Here is a 19511-nt window from a genome sequence, read left to right on the forward strand (position 1 = left end):
CGGCCGGTGTGCCAGCCGGCCTGGGTGTGGTAAAAAAAAAAAAAAAAAAAAAAAAAAAAAAAAAAAAAAAAAAAAAAAAGTGGTCAGTGCGACGGACTGCCAATCCTAAGGGCCCGGGTTCGATTCCCGCTGGGTCGGAGATTTTCTCCGCTCAGGGACTGGGTGTTGTGTTGTCCTAATCATCATCAATTCCTCCCCATCGACGCGCAAGTCGCCGAAGTGGCGTCCATTCGAAAGACCTGCACCAGGTTGAGCGGTCTACCCGACGGGAGGATCTCGTCAGACGCCATTATTATTATTATTATTTATCTAATGGATGGATATGGTGTTATGGGCGCTCAATATTTATCTAAATCATTTTGCATTTCGCTTTGGTCATCTGATGACTTTACAAGACGGTTAATGACAGCATACTCCAAACAATCTAAGACGGCTACTCAGATTGTCTCCTATGTCGTTAATATAGATCAGGAACCATAGAGGGCCTATAACACTTCATTTCGGAACTCCGGATATTACTTCTGTTTTACATAATGACCTTTCGTCTATTACCACGAACTGTGACCTTTCTGACAGGAAATCACGAATCCAGTCGCACAACTGAGGCGGTATTCCATAGGAACACAGTTTGATTAGAAGACGCTTGTGAGGAACGGTGTCGAAAGCCTTCTGGAAATCTTAAACTATGGAATCAGTTTGACATCCCCTGTGGATAGGACTCATTACTTCATGAGTATAAACAGCTAGTTGTGTTTCGCAAGAACGATATTTTCTGAATCCGTTCTGATAATGCGTCAATAAATCGTTTTCTTCGACGTACTTCATAATGTTTGAATACAGTATATGTTCCAAAACCGAACTGCAAATCGCCGTTAATGATATGGGCCTGTAATTAAGCGGATTACTCCAACTTCTCTTTTTGGGTATTCGTGTGGCGTGAGCAATTTTCCAGTCTTTAGGTACCGATCTTACTGTGAGTGAGCGGTTGTATACAATTGCTAAATATGGAGCTATTGTATCAGTTGTAGAGGGTATGTTGAACGAGGATGGAAACTGTCAGGATGCGCCATATTAAAACTCATCTGAGTTTCCCAAGTGATTTATTATTTCTAGCTACGGTGCCCCTGTTCCTCTCGGTCTGCATCACCAGGTCCCACAATGATGAGGACACCACTTTGCTGTCTGCGAAACGGCTTGGCGCGGAATGGCTGCCTCAGTGACCCGTGCAGTGCACTGCTGTGTGTTGCATGTGTACATCTGAGGAGTTGTGACGACATCAGGATGCACCAGCAGTCGACTCAGCGGTCTTCGCCCCTGCTACCTCAGTGCCGCCCACTGGGAGCTGCAAGGCACTCGTGGAATGCTTCCTCGTCAGCATGGCTAAGATTGCGGCGACAACAAGCGCCCGTGATCTGGCGTCTGAATCTGCTGCCATCGCCTCGAGATGCCTCCAGCGTGTGTTCGGAGTCAACAAGACTGCCTGCGGTAGCAAGCCATAGCGTGGCCCGCCTCTGGCTGGCTGTGTACACTGTGTTGGCCTCAGAGGGTCGAACCAGCAACCTGCTGTAGTCTGGAACACTGGCACTCCATCTGCTGCTGCGTGTAGCCGGTGATGTGACACACCCCGCCATCTAGGATAGCTGTCACACTTGAATGCCTTGTTAGTGAACCGGCGCCTATTTATATGTGGCTGTGCACCTCTGTTTTGCTAATGTGCCGTTCCGAGTCATGTACTCATAGCACCTGGGTTGAGCCACTGGGACCCTTTCTGCCTATAGCTTACACCATACAAACCGCTGCATTTTCTCTTTTCAGTGGGTCTATGGCCCTGTGGCCTCCATTGTACTTGGCAACCGCTGGTGGCGTAACTTACTGTCAACAGGCCCACGTCTGGCTGTAAATGGTGTGCTCAGAAATATTGCACCAAATCTAACCTTTTCCCATCTTAAACGGTACTGTCGCTACATTATCCCCCCTTCGGAAAGATCCGGTCCCTGGGTCGACCTGTAACCACTCTTAAACTTGTTTGGGTCCTCACTTATGACACATTGACACATTTACTACTGCTATGAGAGAACATAGATGTGGTCTAGTCCTCTTAAAACACATGGCTTGAGACAAAACAAAAATTCCTTACTGGATGACTACTCCACTTAATGTTTGATCAACCCCTTACCCACTCATCTGATTCTGGCAGTATCCAATCCACTTGGATTTGGATTATCGTCGGTTCCCTCTTAAATTGGATCTCTGCCTGATCAGAATGAAAACAACACACAACGAAGTTAAGGCTGTGATGGCACTTGGTACAGAGGAGTTCAAAATGATCATTACTTGTCGTTGCCATTCCCTATACTGAGCGACATGCTGCACAAGCTGTTCAGCTGATGTTCGCTCCTCTTTCTCTGAAATGACTGGTTTACGGATGTCAACAGACCTGAGTCCAGAGTTTGATTTAACAAGGACCGATTCTGCCTTGACAAAAACTCTGAAGTGGCTTCTGGCCAGTACAGCTGTGGCTGTGTATCATTCAGTTGCGTGACTCGTGAAACTGACACTGGCAGACGGAAGGTTGGTCCTATTATATTACACGCAGTTCCACTGATTAAAATTCCGCTCTCCTAGAGCTCTATACGTTTTGCTTCTGAAAATACTCCATGCTCAAAAGAACTTGCTACTACTATCAAATTTTCGTAGATGGAGAAGGTACAATGCATGCCAACCCATTGCAAGCTCAATTTCGTCTCCATGATGTCCCTTGGACAATCTATGTCTTCCCTCCTGGCTAAAAGTAGCTGCACTGTGCATATTTGCAGATTGGTGCTTATTACCCTGGCTGGACATACCATTATCTTCCCTGTATGGCAGCTCTGTAATTCCTCCATTGTCATCTCAGTCTAATGGCTGTCAACTGCCAAGATCAGCAAAACCACCTCAGTGTTTTACTTCTACAAACTTCCTCAACGCTTCCCTTTTCAGTAACCTGAGGACAGGGATCACCATCATCCTTCCTCCATCTTCAAAATGACTGCTGTACCTAGCAGGCTCACAATACTTGAAAACACATAGCCTAGTTAATCTACACAAACCCAATGATACATAACAAGACAACCAAAATTACAAATACTCTACTACTTTCTGGACCGCAAAGCATACGGCACATCACACTGTACTCTATCTTCCTGGTTGTCCCAGTGCTTAACACTTCTCTCCACTCCCTCTTTCTTCCTCATCCCTTCCTATGACATGCCCGGAATCACATCCGGACGATCGTTAAATGGCCGCAACCGCCCAATGTGTACTATCGTTGTTCTAGTTGGCAGCTGAAGCTTAACATTAGAAGGGGATGTGGTTTCAACTACTTGGTATGGCCCTTGATACCTCATGATGAACTTTGAAAGGTGGCTACACTGAGCCACTGCGCCAGAGATTGCGCCAAAGAGTATTATTAAGCCGCCTCCACAGTGCTTGTTGAGAGCTCGTGGTAGACTCGTGGTAGTCAGTGCCTGTTAAGAACTCGTAGAAGTCAGTGCTTGTCGAGATGTGCTAGTGGGCAAGGCTTGTCGAGATGTTGGAGTAAGGAGTGCTTGTTCCATGTTTTATGCAGTTGTTTGATGGGATGGACAGCAGATGGTTTGAATGGAAATACTGTAACGATCAGAGTGCTTTTCGTCAATATATATGAAGGTAAAATATTGCGTGTTTTTTCCTTATTTCCATGTTTTAAATAATGCGTCATGACAGGTTCAGTCAACAAAGCATCTGGCGTGTGTTCTTGTATTAGAGTTTAATTCTGCTTTCCTTACGCAATTATAGTATTTGTAATTTTCTTTTATCACGTCAGTAAAATTGGTATTTAAAAATTCTTGTCTTGTTGAAGAAGAACCGTGCCAGATGTGCGTTGAGTCATACTCCCACATACAGAACAGTTATACTTATGCTTTGGTTTAGTAGATTTTATAGTTGCTGGGGACTTAATTAATTGTGTTAACGAAAAATTTCATTTCATTCTTGATGTTGTTCTTTGCAGTCAGATAGCGTAATAATACTAGTCAGGGCCAGCCGTTTACGAGACTTGCGTAATCGGACTTACAGCTACGAAAAACCAAAAATAATTTCATTTTATTTAATTAAGCCCCCATGCACGTGGCGACCGCTGCTTCGGATCGTCCCTTGAAATTCTTCTGATTGTGAAAATAGTAGACTGTAGTATTGTTGTAGTAATTTGAGTTTAGTGATTGTAGTCTGTATTGAGTGTGTAGATTTGGTAATTGGCATTCTTCTAATGGTATTTTTCAAAATTTTTTTTTTTTTTTTTTTTTTTTTTTTTTGTTTGTTGTCTTGTCTACGGGTTTGACAATTTAGTGCAATTTTTTCAATTGTTCGATTAATCGTGTTTGAGGGAAACTTTTCATGTAAATGGTATTGTGGGAGATAAAGAGTCATTGTGTGTAATTTTCGAACAGTGACGAAATTTTTATGTTCTGTAAATGATTACGCGGTCAATGAAAAAGGCAAAAATGATGAATAGTGAGAATGACGAAATTGTTAACATGGCGAACTCGCCAACAGAGGAAAACAGTGTGATGAATAATGAAGTGGAAAACAATTTAATAAGTCGGGAAAATAGTCTGGAACCATTTCAAAATTTTTCTCAATCAGAAAATTCACAGAATCTGAGATTAACGACAGAAGATTCTGGAATAGTATCGAACACAGATAGCCTTATGGCTTATGCAGAAGGAAGTTAGTTTTGCGGGAAATGTTAGGGGCGAAAAGAATTCTGAACAATTTAATATGGAGCAGTTGATGAGTGCTATATTAAATTTGGGAACACGGTTAGACTCACTGGGATCACAATTACGATCTGAATTAAAAACAGATAGGGGAACAATGGAACAGTTTAGATCTGAATTAAAAACTGATATGGGAACAATGGAAACACGGTTGGACTCACAAATAGGAACAATCAGAAATGAGATGGGAACACTGGAAACACGGTTAGACTCACGAATAGGGACATGTTTCAAAAATATGAAAGATGAATTAAAGAAAGAAATCAGAGAAGAAGTACAACCGATTTTGAATGCTCACAATAATAGATTAATTGCAGTAGAAATCAGACAAAAGGAACAGGATAGAGAACAGGAAGAAAGAGATCGCGTGATAGTACAGAAATTTTCAGAGTTAAATTTACAACGCGCACACGATAAGGAAGAAATATTTGAGAGAATCGAGGAATCCGTACCAAATGACAGAATAAATAACCTAACACAACAATATGAACAGTTAACTACCAAATGTGTTAATACTGAAACCCGAGTCGCGACACTTACGGAAGACGTAAATAAACAGAAAGAACAAATAGGTGACTTATCGGAAAGAGTTGAGGAGATTTCAGATAAATTGACAAATCTTAGTTTAAATGGGGACAGAGATTCTGATGATACAGCACCATTGCCATTTGCAGAAACCGAAGAGTATCAGAACATAAATAAGCATGTTGAAAATCAGGGAAAATTTAATGAACGCGTGAAAAGGGAATTTGAGGCATTACGAAAGCAAGTCAAACAAATTGAAGGCGAAATAGTAGAAAAAGACAGTAGAAGAAACTTAGAGTCACAGATAGCAGAGGGGTATGAAGAAAGTAATTTATTTCATTTACGAGAAGCAACAAGAGAGCGCCAGGCGCGCGAACTTTACAATAATCGACATTCGGACTGGGACAGACGCGGTAGGTCTTTGTCGCCACGAGGAAAAAACTTTGACTATGAACACTTTTTGACTGTCCGGAAATTTAAGATCTTCCGCAATTCTAAGAATGACATACATCCATGTGCATGGTTAGATCAATTTATGTACGCACTCCCACCAAAATGGCCACTAAGTCACAAACTGGAAATTATGTGCGGCTATTGAAGTTCTCAGGGGATTCATTACTCTAAGTGAATATGTGCCGTAGCGAGCATAGGGCCCCGAGCTGTAGTGGTGCTATTTCTCTTTTAGTTTTCTGTACCGCTGCCTACTCTTTTACTATTCTTTGCATCTGTCAAACCGACTCTTCGACTATCAATCTATCTAGTGAGTAAGTAAACAATAACCGGATTTGACTAATTTACCCAAAAGTGATTTCGGAAATTACCGTTTGGACTTACTGTATCTTCATCAGCATTCTTTCGTAGCTTGAACGAAATCTTGCCTGTTTATATTCGTGACAATATTACTTCATATGTTGCCGATATTCTTATTGCTAAACGTTCTTGGAGTGAGCACAACAAAATTTTGGATTCATCATTACGTATTTTTGCAAGAGTTAGCATTACAGTGAACTTAGAAAAATCTGAATTTGGTCGTGGTATTCTTCCTGATCCAGAAAAATTAAACGCTGTTCGTAATTATGCTGTTCCTACCACAAAACGTGAGATTCGTAGTTTCCAAAATTTTTGTGGAACGATATACTTCTGAAAATTTTTTATGGAATGACATACTTTAGAGAAACTAACAGCTACATGTAAACATGCGGAGAGTACAAGGATACCGCGCTGTGTTTTGGCGGCGGCGTATACTCAAAGCAACAGTCAAGTCTGCGCGCCGCACAAGGCAGTCGTTGACCGCGAACAATTTCCTCCTACGTCACGCGCCTACAGCTGATCGAGCGCTCAGTGCGAATGCACTGACAGCCGTAAACGAATACACAGTTTAATTTCTCCGATTAAATTCAGTATAAAGCTATAGTGACTTGATGAATTATGTTATTAACGTTCAGTATTTTTCAGGATACGGTTGTATAAAATATTTAAGAACTTCAGGTAAATTCTGTGCGTGTCCGACGTTAAGAGGACTTGCTATCGAGAAAATTTCAGGAATAATGTAATTTCGAAGAAGAAACTAATAAACAAAAAAAAGGTAGCTATTAATTGAGTTCATTTTTCAGGTAACATATTTCCACTTAGGTACGTACTTTAGACGTAATTTGCTGCTCGCGATTACGTGATTCATACTTTGTGCTAAATTTCATGTTCTGTGAAATTACTTGTGAAGCGACGTGCTTGCGTACGTTAACTGATTTTGACAATGATTATTAATGAACTGGGTTGTAACTTGTGTATATTATGCATCGCTTCGTTGCACTGCTTTTTCACTGATGTCATATTTTTTAATTATGTGCCTGCTGTGCTTATTTATTTAAATTATAATTGTAACCTTATTTATTGTGCTGATGTGGTTAGGTATCTAAGTTATACTTTGTGATTTATCTGCTTGCGCCTTCATGTTTACTTATTAAGATTACATATGAACATTTATTTGCTTATGCTGATATGATGCTAATGACCTGTTTATTGCGTAAGATATATGTTTTCTGCTATGCGTATGGATTGCATATTTATACATTTCTGTTTGTCGTCACAACTACTCTTTAATTTAGTATACAGAAACGCTGATATACTGTGTATAAACATAGAGTTTAGGTCACACTATTGTATTAATTATAGATTGTTCGCTTGGCAGAGCCTCGTTGTAAGAATTGTGCTGCATCCACTGGTTTACATTCTGTTCTCTACTGATATATTTACTCGCTATTGCTTGTTTTGCTTACGCTCAGTGCCTCATATTTTTAAGATAAGAAAATGAACTGCTATAATTCGACGAACGACATTGGTACAAAGAACTTCGTTGAGGTCACATGAGCTGGAGGTTTTATGGAAGCTGTATAACTTTATGCTAATAGGAAGGAAGCTAACGTCATGACATACCATTACTAGGTTTAGACCATTAACAATTATTACACTGCATTTTTCGTGAGCAATTGAAATAGTAAGTGACGCTTGACACAAGAAATACTCCACATGTTTGCTTCTGTTTGCCATAATTCTTGAAGTGATGTACACACTGTGAAATATTATGATCATTCACACTCCGTAATCGTACTTAATGACTGAGAATTATTCGAACTAAGTCTGTTAGAGGTCATGTATGCATTTCTTTTGTTTATAATTCATAATGAGCAGAAGATTTGGGTCAGATGGATTACACAGAGGTTGTGTGTTGGCCATGTGTCTTGGGATTGTATAGGATGATGAGGTTTGCATTAGGATTTTATCTGTACTTGTTCGAGGAGACTGACTAGAGGAAAGAGTTGTTATGGAAGTGAAGTGATATTGGTAATAAGGTTCATATGTATCGACGTATTGAAGAGGTATTATTGAGGTATTATTGAGGTATAGAGATTATATGAAGTTGATGATTATTGGAGTTTTTGTGGACAAGAGGTAAGGTAAATGCTATTAATGATAAGGTTTATATGTATCGATGTATTGAAGAGGTATTATTGAGGTATTATTGAGATTATGTGAGGTTGATGATTATTGGAGTTTTGGTGGATAAGAGGTAAAGTAAGTGAGGAGCATATATTGGCAATAAGGTTTATATGTATCAACGTATTGAAGAGGTATTATTGAGATTATGTGATGCTGATGATTATTGGAGTTTTCGTATATAAGAGGTAAAGTAAGTGAGGAGCATATTTTTTTTTTTTTGTTGGTCTTATGGAACAAGGAGGATGAAGATAGCAGACTAGAATACTAAAGTAGAAGGAAGATAGTCTATACACACACTTTGTTAAATCACTAAGCGGTATATACTTTTTTTGAGGAGAGGAAGTATTTGCATATCTTGGCTCACTGACAGTTGTTCAACAACAGTACATTTGATCTGGCTTGGCAAACATTGGTCTTGACATGATGACTATGACGTTGACTTAACTATTATTGACTGTTATACATTGCTGCCACTACTACTTGATACACATGATGAACATCAAATTTTGACAGAATTGCATTTACACAGTTAACACCATTCAATTACACAGTAGTACTTAATGTGGATGAAAGATGAGTGAGTGTGTTTTGTGTGTTTTCCTTTCCTAATCCTACCCACCTATCTCGTAAATATTATTTTATTTGTTTGTTGTGGCTTGCACTGACACTCATAAATATTATAGGTTTACTGATATTTGAGTATTTGTAATAGTTAATATGAAAATTATCTGACATCATTTGAGTGTTTGTTATGATTTGTATGTTTAGTGTAAAAGCATTTCTATGTGCATTCAAACTATTGTTCATGCCTGAACTGTCTGATTAGTGAAGGTAAATATTGTGAACTGTTACCTGCACTTTTTCAATATAATGTGTGACACTTAGAAATCTTTAATTTCTGCTGATGAACTGTGTGATCAGTGATAGTAAATATTATGGACTGTTACTTGTACCTTTTGTACATGATTGGTGCCACTAGGACATGTTTAATTTCTGCTGATGAACAGTGTGATTAGTATGTGTATTCAAACTATTGTTCATGCTTGAACTGTGTGATCAGTGATAGTGAATATTATGGACTGCTCTCTGGACCTGCTCATCATTGCTAGGTGCAACTGATGGACTACTTGTATGGAAATGAAGTCACTTCTTGCTGTGTGCACCTGCTCAACTTTACTGGATGCCACAGATGAACTGCTTCTACTGAAATAATGTCACTTGTTGCTGTCTGCACCTGCTCAACATTGCTGGGTGCAACTGATGAACTGCTTCTACTGAAATGATGTCACTTGTTGGTGTCTGCACCTGCTCAACATTGCTGGGTGCAACTGATGGACAGCTTCTACTGAAATGATGTAACTTGTTGCTGTCTGCACCTGCTCAACATTGCTGGGTGCAACTGATGGACTGCTTCTACTGAAATGATGTCACTTGTTGGTGTCTGCACCTGCTCAACATTGCTGGGTGCAACTGATGGACTGCTTCTACTGAAATGATGTCACTTGTTGGTGTCTGCACCTGCTCTCAACATTGCTGGGTGCAACTGATGGACTACTTCTACTGAAATAATGTCACTTGTTGCTGTCTGCACCTACTCAACATTGCTGCTTCTACTAAAATGATGTCACTTGTTGGTGTCTGCACCTGCTCTCAACATTGCTGGGTGCAACTGATGGACTGCTTCTACTGAAATGATGTCACTTGTTGGTGTCTGCACCTGCTCAACATTGCTGGGTGCAACTGATGGACTGCTTCTACTGAAATGATGTCACTTGTTGGTGTCTGCACCTGCTCAACATTGCTGGGTGCAACTGATGGACTGCTTCTACTGAAATGATGTCACTTGTTGGTGTCTGCACCTGCTCAGTATTGCTGGGTGCCACTAATGGAACTACTTCTACTGAAATGATGTCACTTGTTGGTGTCTGCACCTGCTCTCAACATTGCTGGGTGCAACTGATGGACTGCTTCTACTGAAATGATGTCACTTGTTGGTGTCTGCACCTGCTCAACATTGCTGGGTGCAACTGATGGACTGCTTCTACTGAAATGATGTCACTTGTCGGTGTCTGCACCTACCCAACATTGCTGGGTGCAACTGATGGACTGCTTCTACTGAAATGATGTCACTTGTCGGTGTCTGCACCTACCCAACATTGCTGGGTGCCTCTGATGGACTGCTTCTACTGAAATGATGTCACTTGTTGGTGTCTGCACCTGCTCAACATTGCTGGGTGCAACTGATGAACTGTTTCTACTGAAATGAAGTCACTTGTTGCTGTCTGCACCTACTCAACGTTGCTGGGTGCCTCTGATGGATTGCTTCTACTGAACTAATGTGACTTGTTGCTGTCTGCACCTGCTCAACATTGCTGGGTGCAACTGATGGACTGCTTCTACTGAAATGATGTCACTTGTTGGTGTCTGCACCTGCTCAACATTGCTGGGTGCAACTGATGGACTGCTTCTACTGAAATGATGTCACTTGTTGGTGTCTGCACCTGCTCTCAACATTGCTGGGTGCAACTGATGGACTACTTCTACTGAAATAATGTCACTTGTTGCTGTCTGCACCTACTCAACATTGCTGCTTCTACTAAAATGATGTCACTTGTTGGTGTCTGCACCTGCTCTCAACATTGCTGGGTGCAACTGATGGACTGCTTCTACTGAAATGATGTCACTTGTTGGTGTCTGCACCTGCTCAACATTGCTGGGTGCAACTGATGGACTGCTTCTACTGAAATGATGTCACTTGTTGGTGTCTGCACCTGCTCAACATTGCTGGGTGCAACTGATGGACTGCTTCTACTGAAATGATGTCACTTGTTGGTGTCTGCACCTGCTCAGTATTGCTGGGTGCCACTAATGGAACTACTTCTACTGAAATGATGTCACTTGTTGGTGTCTGCACCTGCTCTCAACATTGCTGGGTGCAACTGATGGACTGCTTCTACTGAAATGATGTCACTTGTTGGTGTCTGCACCTGCTCAACATTGCTGGGTGCAACTGATGGACTGCTTCTACTGAAATGATGTCACTTGTCGGTGTCTGCACCTACCCAACATTGCTGGGTGCCTCTGATGGACTGCTTCTACTGAAATGATGTCACTTGTTGGTGTCTGCACCTGCTCAACATTGCTGGGTGCAACTGATGAACTGTTTCTACTGAAATGAAGTCACTTGTTGCTGTCTGCACCTACTCAACGTTGCTGGGTGCCTCTGATGGATTGCTTCTACTGAACTAATGTGACTTGTTGCTGGGTGTACCTGCTAAACTTTACTGGGTGTAACTGATGGACTGCTTCTACTGAAATGATGTCCCTTGTTGGTGTCTGCACCTGCTCTCAACATTGCTGGGTGCAACAGATGGACTCTTTCTGATGAAATGATGTTACTTGTTGGTGTTTGCACCTGTTGACCATTGCTGGGCTGGAATTATCAACTATTTTTTTTTTAATAATTAAAAGTATTTTATGTGAACATTTGTATAAACTGATCTTTTATGTATTGTGTAAACTATTATGTAAAGCCACATGTATGAAAAGAATTTGTATTGCCTACTGTATTTTATATATTAGGTTATTGAAAGGTCAGTGCAAAGCCACAATTTTAACTAATTATGTGATATTCAGGTATTAATATTATCTTTTATTTTTGTCTGTATTTTTTCTGGACGAATTTGGTGGTATTTTCACCACCAATGCTGGCAAAAATACCATCAAATTCTGGCATGTGGAGGAGGGGCATATGAAAGGTGGCTACACTGAGCCACTGCGCCAGAGATTGCGCCAAAGAGTATTATTAAGCCGCCTCCACAGTGCTTGTTGAGAGCTCGTGGTAGACAGTGCTTGTCGAGAGCTCGTGGTAGTCAGTGCCTGTTAAGAACTCGTAGAAGTCAGTGCTTGTCGAGATGTGCTAGTGGGCAAGGCTTGTCGAGATGTTGGAGTAAGGAGTGCTTGTTCCATGTTTTATGCAGTTGTTTGATGGGATGGACAGCAGATGGTTTGAATGGAAATACTGTAACGATCAGAGTGCTTTTCGTCAATATATATGAAGGTAAAATATTGCGTGTTTTTTCATTATTTCCATGTTTTAAATAATGCGTCATGACAGGTTCAGTCAACAAAGCATCTGGCGTGTGTTCATGTATCAGAGTTTAATTCTGCTTTCCTTACGCAATTATAGTATTTGTAATTTTCTTTTATCACGTCAGTAAAATTGGTATTTAAAAATTCTTGTCTTGTTGAAGAAGAACCGTGCCAGATGTGCGTTGAGTCATACTCCCACATACAGAACAGTTATACTTATGCTTTGGTTTAGTAGATTTTATAGTTGCTGGGGACTTAATTAATTAATTGTGTTAACGAAAAATTTCATTTCATGCTTGTTGTTGTTCTTTGCAGTCAGATAGCGTAATAATACTAGTCAGGGCCAGCCGTTTACGAGACTTGCGTAATCGGACTTACAGCTACGAAAAACCAAAAATAATTTCATTTTATTTAATTAAGCCCCCATGCAACTTCTTCGTTTTCCCTTTTTGCATGTAGAAGCTGGACAGCATTACCCATTGCCCCACTCTAAACTGCGGTAAACTTCCTTTCTGATTCACTGAGTCTTCCTGCCTTTCCAAAGCCTTCATATTTACCTCTTGTACCCGTTTCCAAAGTCCTGAATTGTTCTCGTCAGTTGACTTACAGATTCACCGGTCCTTTCTTTCTGTAGCTTCATTACATAAAATGGTGACGGCATTTTTCGCCCGTACACTACCTCAAATGGAGACAAACCTGTATTGGTATGGACTTTTGCATTGTATGTGCATATAATATGCTTCAAATATTCGTCCCACTGACGGTGATGAGAATCCACATAAAAACTCAGCATCTTCCCGATTGTTCTGTGTACCCGTTCTGTTCTTCCATTCGCCTGTGGACGCAACACATTCATCCTCAACTTCTTTAAGTTCAACAATTTACACAGTGCCTTCATTAAATCCGACATGAAGTTGGTCCCATGGTCAGTAATTATTCATTCTGGTACACCAAACTTCAAAATCCAGTTATTTACTAACACTTGCGCCACCAATGCTGCCTGTAGATATGGCATAGCCACCAACTCCACATACCTCGAAGTATGGTCCATTATTGTCAGAACTGATCTGTTATCCGATGGTGTTCGACTCAAAGGTCCTAAGACATCAATTCCCAACATAGAAAATGGACATCTCGCTTCCGCCAATCTTTGTAGTTGTATCTGTTTCCGACTCAAATCTGCTCTCTGCACACATGGTATACAATTCTTGACATACTGATCCAAATACACTTTCCTACCTCTCCACCAATATCTATCTGCACTCTACAATTCGTCGCTCTACACACGCCATGACCAGATAACACATGATCGTGTGCTTCCTTTAAAATCTCATCTCTCAGCTTGGCTGTCCCTACTACCCTTGGCCCTAATTTCGTTTCTCTGCACAGAAAACCATCGTACATAGTAAATTGTGGCTGTGTCTGATACTATTTACAGTCGTAGTCAGTGTCCTGTAATTTTTGCCATACTGCTAGGTCATAGCCTATGACTTCTACTTTTGCCACCTTTCAGCCCAGTGCATTCGCATTACCATGCTTCTTCCCGGGCTTGTACACCACCTCATAGTCGAATTCAATAAGCCTCACAGCCCACCTATCGAGTCTAGTGGACGGATCCTTCAACCCCAACAGCCACTTCAACGCAGCATGATCTGTCATTAACCAAAATTTTCTCCCATATAAAAAACATTTAACATTTGTGATTCCATAGATTACATTAAGCATCTCTCTCTCTCTCTGTTGCTGAGTAATTCCTCTCTGCTGCATTCTGCTGCCTAAATGCATAGACTATAGGATGTTCTTTGCCATCAATTTCCTGGCTAAGAACACACCCTACTGCTTGATCCAACGCATCGCATGCTAGAATAAATTCCTTTTCAAAATCTGTAAACACAAGAACCGGACTTGATGTTAACACCTCTTTCAGTATATCAAACCTTTCTGACACTCTTCTGTCCACTGAAATTTCACACCCTTCCGTAACAATTGCGCCAAAGGCTGTGCTTAATCTGCAAACCCTTCACGAACTTTCAATATAAATTGCAAATTCTGACGAATGATGGCACTTCCTTAACTGTTTTTGGCTCCTGAAAGTCTCTTACAGCCCCTACCAACCTCAGATCTGTTTGCACTCCATCCTTACTGATGATATGACCTAAATATTTCACTTCTTCCAATGCAAAATGACACTTCTCCGGGCTCAACGTTAAACGAGCTGCTCTTAACCTCATAAAGACTTCCCTTAACAGCTGTCTATGATGCTCATACTACTTCAAAACACTATAACGTCATCCAAATAGACAAGACACTGCCGTGGTTTCAAACCCCTCAACAGACTGTTTATCAACCTCTGAAACGTTGCCGGAGCGTTTTCAAATCGAATGGCATTCTGATCTACTGGTAATGGCCTCCAGGAGTAGAGGAAGAAGTTTTTGGACGATCCTCTGGATCCACCTCTAACTGCTGATAACCATTTGTCAAATCCATCGTAGAAAATTACTGACCTCTCATAAGTGATCCAAAGTCTCCGATATGTTTGGAATGGTGTATGCGTCCGTTACTGTCTTACTATTGAGGTATTGGTAGTCACAGCAGAAGCTGTATTTCTTAGTTCCATCCATAGATTTATTAGGCACAATGACAATGCCCGCTCCCCAGCAACTATTACTGTGCTCTATAATACCGTACGCAAGATGTTGATCAACGAAATCCTCCACAATCAGCTGGAAATACCTCGGTATTCTGCATGGTTTACAGTAAACAGGTACTTCGTTCCCTGTAGGTATCCTATGTTGAAGTAATGGAGTTGCTGGTAAGCCGCCCGCTGTGGACGAGAGGTTCTAGGCACTTCAGCCTGAAACCGTGCTGCTGCGATCACAGGATCGATTCGTGCCTCAGGCATGGATGTGTGTGATGTCCTGAGGTTACTTAGGTTTAAGTAGTTCTAAGTCTAGGAGACTGATGTTCTCAGACGTTAAGTCCCATAGTGCTTAGAGCCATTTGAACCATTTAGTTGCTGGTAACGGCCCTTGCAGGATAAACGAATCCTTAAATTCCCGCAACAATTCTTCCATGTGCTCTTTTTCCTCTCTTTTCAAATGCTTAACTTTCTATCGCAGTTAGTGGTTGATAGCTATGTCTACCTCTCGAACGCCAGTCTTCATTATCTTCTACATCCAAATTCACCACTAAAACTCCTTTTCCCAAATTCGTGTCTACAGCACTAAAATTATTCACGTTTACGGGGAGTACTCGGCCGTCTTTTTCCTCTTTTATGCGTACAAGACTACGTTTCACAAAACAACCTAATGGATCCAAAAATTCATTATCCTCCAATGGTTCAATATCACATACCACAGGTAGATTTGACACCCACAACCAATTCCCAGTGCCACTAGACACACACTCATCCGAATAAAGCCTTAATCCTAATGTACGCAGTTCAATTGGTTTGTTCACTACGTTGGATGCCCGTCGCGACAGCTCTGCATCGACAACAGTTTCCCCTAGCTGAAATAACATTCCACCAAGTTCCACAGTTCGTTGTCCAACGTCAATTTTGACATGATGTTGATGCAAGAAATCTACTCCTAGGATCATGTCGTAACCCTACCTTACCCATGGTACTACCTCCAAGCATGCATCAAATCTGACTTTCCGTAAGCAAAAGTCAACTGTCACTGACCCTAGAGGTGTGACCTCCTTATCTTGCACTCCACGCAACCTATATCGTGGTCGGTCTAACTTTCTTCGTCCCATTAAACTCTTAGTAGCCACTGACACTTGCGCCTCTGTGTCCAACAAAATCTTAAACTTTTTAGTTCCTATGGATCCTACTAATGAACATTCCGCGTCTGCATAAGTATTTGTAGCATTGACATTAAACAGGAGCTCCCTTAGGTGTGTCTTGGACCCCGTCTGCCGTTTAACGATTGTCCACCTCTACTAACTCCACTTCTCCATCCTCCAGGCTGCTGGTTTCCACCTCTTCCTCTATTCCTCGGTGACTGGGTACACTGCCTCTGCATGTGTCCCATACGACCATACCTATAACATTGTATACCCGCTGTAAATAGTGCTTGTCTATCATGTACCCCCATTGCCACGTCTATTTCTTCATATTGAATTGCCAGCTAAATGGCCGAATACATAGCTTTTTGATTCCCTTCACGCACTTTCCATGACATATGCGCTGGTAGCCCTCTCAAAAATACAGCAAGTGCCCTTTTCTCGGCGTCCTGCAACAGAACACCATTTGCTTCATCGCTCTGACCCAACCTGTGAGTATAATCGTTGATTTCTCTTATCCTGTCCGCAAATTTCTCTGCCATCCCTCCCTGCCTCTTCGTCATTGTATCCAACCTCTCCCTGAAGTACCGAGCGCTATTTCTTGTACCTCTGTAAAAGCCCCTCCATCAACTGCTTAAACTGTCCCACCTTCCCTAAGGCCTCAGAACACCTTACATATGACTTTGCTTCACCCGTTACTCTAATCTTGGCTACATGTAACAACTGTTCATCAGACCAATCATTCATCACAGCTGAAGTTCCCAAGTAATCCACAAACGAACGCACATCCTCAGATGTCTTGCCAGAAAACGGAATAATCAAACCCACTGCGGCTGGATCAGTCTCCTGCTGTGGCACCCTAGGCAAAAACGACTGATCCGATGCGGTTTCACGCTCACTTTTAGCTGTTAATTCACTTCTCAACTGCGTATTGTCCACTGTCAATTGTGCTACCTTTTCCAACAAAATCCGTACCGCTTCTGGATCCGACACACCTTGTGTTGCTTTCATTCCTAGTTAGCCCCGAAATAAAACATTTAAGTATATTAATAACCTGACTTCCTACTGCTCCATATCATCATACTCAGTATCATCATACATCAATACAAAAGTAATCAAATGCCATGAAAAACATCTTATTGCCCCAAACACACTAACACTTATTCTGCCATAAAAATAATATGCCTATGCAAAACATCTAAAATTGCCTGCCAGAACCATGCTTGAAACACAAACAAGAAAAAGAAAGAAAACATCCAACACCCACAAAAAAAAAAAACCCAACACTCATCACATTTTGTGACTTTGATGCATGCGATGGGCTTGAATGTCGTACTGTACAGACGAGGCCCACTATTCTGACACCAAATGTAGAGGGTATGTTGGACGAGGATGGAAACTGTCAGGATGCGCCGTATTAAAACTCATCTGAGTTTCCCAGGTGATTTATTATTGCCAGCTATAGAGCCCCCATTCCTCTCGGTGTGCGTCGCCAGTTCCCCCATTACTGAGGACACCACATCGCTGTCTGTGAAACAGCTTGGTGTGGAATAGCTGCCAGAGTGACCAGTGAAGCACACTGCTGTGTGTTGGCCTTGTACAGTTGCGGAGTTGTAACGATGTCAGGATGCACCGGCAGTCGTCATAGCGGTCTTCACCCCTGCCGGCCGGGGTGGCCGTGCGGTTCTGGGCGCTACAGTCTGGAGCCGAGCGACCGCTACGGTCGCAGGTTCGAATCCTGCCTCGGGCATGGATGTGTGTGATGCCCTTAGGTTAGTTTGGTTTAATTAGTTCTAAGTTCTAGGCGACTAATGACCTCAGAAGTTAAGTCGCATAGTGCTCAGAGCCATTTGAACCATTCTTCACCCCTGCCGCCTCAGCGTCGCCCGCTAGTAGCTGCGAGGCGCCTGCAGCATGCTTCCTTGCCAGCATAGCTAAGAGTGTGACAACAACAAGCGCCCAAGATCCGGCATCCCAATCTGCAACCCTCGCCTCAGGATGCCTCTGGCGTGTGTTGGGAGCCAACAAGACTGCACGCAGCTGGCTGGGGACCCTGCGTTGGCCTCAGAGGGGCGAACCAGCGACCCGCCATGGACTGGAACACTGGCGCCCCATCTGCTGCTGCGTGTAACCGGTTGTGTGACACACCCTGCCATCCAGGAGAGCTGTCACACTTGAATGCCTTGTTAGTGATCCCGCGCCTATTTATACGTGGCTGTGCGCCTCTGTTTTGCTACAGTGCCACACTGCGTCATGTACTCATAACACTTGGGTTGGGCCAGTGGGTCCCTTCTGCCTGTAACTTGCGCCATGCAAACCGCTGTGTTTACTCTTTTCAGCAGGCTATGGCCCTGTGGCCTCCATTGTATTTCACAACCGCTGGCAGCATAACTTACTGTCAACAGGCCCATGACAACAACATGAAGTTCCCTGAACCATTCTGATGATAACAGGAACACTTTATAGCATATTTCTCCGCACTACATCACTTTATAAATTGCGTTTTCGCCTCATATCGGTTTTCATGTGCGTATTTTACATATACACGTGGGGTAATTCTGAATCTCTGTATCCCGTAATCTGATAAAAGTACCAAGAAAGTTTGCAAGCTTGTCCAAGATCGTGATCTTGGGAATATATCGTCAGAATTACAACCATTCGCAATGCTTAGCCATCTTGGAACTAGCGGCTCGGTTTTGGTATCCAAGACAATTTTCTTGAAGTGTTTCGTGACAATGGATAAAGTTATTCGAAAAAGAGTACTTTTAAATAAATGGATAGAGAATACACCGTTAAAATTTGAGCAGTTTTGTGTGCTTACTTGTTATTTAGATTTCGCCACACATGGAATTTATGTGCGTATTATACGTATCAAGAAGTATAACGTTCAACCTCTGTATCTCCGTATATTCAAGAAAAGTTTAAAAGTAGTTTGAGATTGGTTTCGTATGAATATATTCTAAAAATTTTATCCATTTGCTATGCATCGCCGTCTTGGAAGCCTCGGCTAGGTTTTGGTACCAAAAAATGATAAATATACGTTTTTAGGGATTTTCTCAGAAACCGCCCATGAGCTAAATGGTGCCTGCATAAGCCCCTTAGGGCGTACGGTAGACAACATATAATGCAAAAAGAACCAGTTGATTTGCTCTTTTTCCCTTAAGTTGGAGGAGGTTTGTAATATTCAAACGTTGACTCTGGCTGGTTGGATAGTTACAGTAAAACGATCCTTCTGTTGAGTTCACAAATGGTCCATAGCCAAAGGGTTGTCCAGAATATTTGATTCCACCTTTCCATCACCAGCTGAACCCG

The sequence above is a fragment of the Schistocerca serialis genome, chromosome 5, assembly GCF_023864345.2.
Source record: "Schistocerca serialis cubense isolate TAMUIC-IGC-003099 chromosome 5, iqSchSeri2.2, whole genome shotgun sequence".
Classification (NCBI taxonomy): domain Eukaryota; kingdom Metazoa; phylum Arthropoda; class Insecta; order Orthoptera; family Acrididae; genus Schistocerca; species Schistocerca serialis.